Below are 2,500 nucleotides of genomic sequence, written 5' to 3' on the forward strand. Positions count from 1 at the left end.
GGATGAGTGGACTGTCCTCTCACCAATGAGGAGGTTGATTACCAGGCACTAGATATATATACAATGTTGTTGACAATTTACTTATTAGCACTAGGTATTCTTGCTGAAGACAAAACAGCCCCACTTTATATTGATTTTACTCTTCACCCTTTAATCTATCTTTCTTCTTCTCATTATTATTATTATTATTATTATTATTTTATTATTAGAGTAGTAGCCTAGTAGTATTCATCTTAGCATAGGATTAGGAAGTGATTTCTAAAAACTGTTAAATCAATCACACCTTCATGCTAATCTGTACATGATGTCAATGGTTCACTGCTCCTCTCTAAAGTCGAGGGACCCTCGACTTTAAGTCTTTTTATTGCAAAAGCGCGCCAAAAATAATTTTGTGCAGATGGAAAAAAAACGTATTAGGCTAAGCAAATGGCCTGAGTTTTTTTTTTTCCCTAGCTTTTTGTTATGTATAATGTATTTCATCAGCGCTGCTACGAGTTTTCTTTCCCCCCTCCCCCGGTAACAATAATATAGCCTTATTCTGTTTACTCAGAAGACTATAATTTATTTTCAGTTCCTCTCCTTAACTTCAGTCACTTCCTCACTGAACCTATAATCAGAATAACTCCAAAGCTCAGGTCTAAGCCTAAGTCTCCACTCTAATCATGTGTCTAGAACACAGGCTCTGAACTCGTATCTAACACATTTGGTGTTTTTATCTGCTCTAAAGCACCCACCTCAGCTCGTGCAGGCCGCTTAATTAGCTGATGACTTGAACCAGGTGAGTTTGGTGAAGGTTCTAATTGAACATCCTCAGAGTGTAAAGAAGCTCTCTCTAATATCTTTCTCACGCGGTTCAACTCCAACTTCATCACCACCCAAGAAGCACTGCATGTTAGTAGTTTCAGGTTCAGTATCTAAACTGATAGTCTATTCACACGTTACTACCTTCACATTCAGTATTTTCCTTCTCTAATCTAGTGGGTTCATAATAAAACTGCCATATTTAATCATGAGCACCAAAAGTCATGTTTATTCTCATCACTGCTCCTGTGTAACTTATAGTTCCGTAGGAGGCCTCAACTATTTCACTCATAATATCCACAAATAGGGAAGAAGATTACAGAGATAAATGTAATGTTTACATTAAATCAACGATTATCAAGAGAGAGAAAGAAAGTGAGTTCTAGACCTCTGACCTGTACATGATGTCATCAAAGATCTTATGGTTTACTGCTCCAATTAATTGTGTGTGTGTGTGTGTGTGTGTTAGGGATGCACCTATGCCGATTACACTCATGTGTCAGCCTGATACTGTGTTCATGTACTCGTACTTGTAAACTACCCCGATACAACCGCACCGACACCACTTTATGACAACGTGACATAGCCCTAACCTCTCGTCGTCACTTGAGTAGGTAGTCGAAGAGGAGCATGTCAGAAATCGTCACAAACGCACTTACTGCGACACGCTTGCTTTAGCCTCATAGCACACACTGACTTTCTTCAGTTTACTTTCTGTCAGCGTTATATTTTATTCCCAACATGACCTCAGTCCTCATCAGACGGAGGAGAAATCATCACATGACTGAGGAAGAAAGTGTGTGTCCTCTAAGTCAGGGATTAACACCACCGAGAGGTTTATAAACTTTATAAAGCGGAGTTTGTGGAGCACGGAAGCATGACAGTGATGCGGTCGCAAGCTGCTCAAAGGGTTTATTTAATTTAAGTTTGTCATTATATGCTGTATTTGCACGCTTGCAGTGTAAATTCTGTCAGAAGTGATGTATTGTAACGAGTCCTCGTTGCTGATCACGCGTGGTGTAGACGCGCTGATACAGAGTGTAGCGCAAGTAAGATCAGTAATGTCTAATTCAAACATTATGATCAAAAGTAAACAAGTAAAATAATGTCTAAAGACAATGAGCTTAATGTCTAAAGACAATGTATATATAATGTCTAAAGCCAAGCTCCTCCGTTTACTGTGTGTGTGTGTGTACAGCGTGGTCTCCCTCATCATATGTGTGTGTGTGTTGACATCATGCTTACGTGTGTGTGTGTGTGTGTGTGTGTGTACCTCAGTATCTCCTGTGTGTGTGTGTGTGTGTGGTACCTCAGTATCTCCTGTGTGTGTGTGTGTGTGTGTGTGTGTGTGTACCTCAGTATCTCCGTGTGTGTGTGTGTGTGTACCTCAGTATCTCGTGTGTGTGTGTGTGTGTGTGTGTGTGTACCTCAGTATCTCGTGTGTGTGTGTGTGTGTGTGTGTGTACCTCAGTATCTCGTGTGTGTGTGTGTGTGTGTGTGTGTGTGTGTACCTCAGTATCTCCTGTGTGTGTGTTGTGTGTGTGTACCTCAGTATCTCCTGTGGTGTGTGTGTGTGTGTGTGTGTGTACCTCAGTATCTCCTGTGTGTGTGTGTGTGTGTGTGTGTGTGTGTACCTCAGTATCTCGTGTGTGTGTGTGTGTGTGTGTGTGTACCTCAGTATCTCCTGTGTGTGTGTGTG

At 41.0% G+C, this 2,500-nt stretch overlaps 1 protein-coding gene across 5 annotated transcripts in view; it reads right to left on the reverse strand.

The window, feature by feature from the left end:
• The window catches only part of LOC128630379 (NLR family CARD domain-containing protein 3-like), a 37,575-nt gene that overhangs the window by 17,320 nt on the left and 17,755 nt on the right, over nucleotides 1-2,500 (reverse strand). The window lies entirely within an intron of this gene.

The sequence above is a fragment of the Ictalurus punctatus genome, unplaced genomic scaffold (genome assembly GCF_001660625.3).
Source record: "Ictalurus punctatus breed USDA103 unplaced genomic scaffold, Coco_2.0 Super-Scaffold_100056, whole genome shotgun sequence".
Classification (NCBI taxonomy): domain Eukaryota; kingdom Metazoa; phylum Chordata; class Actinopteri; order Siluriformes; family Ictaluridae; genus Ictalurus; species Ictalurus punctatus.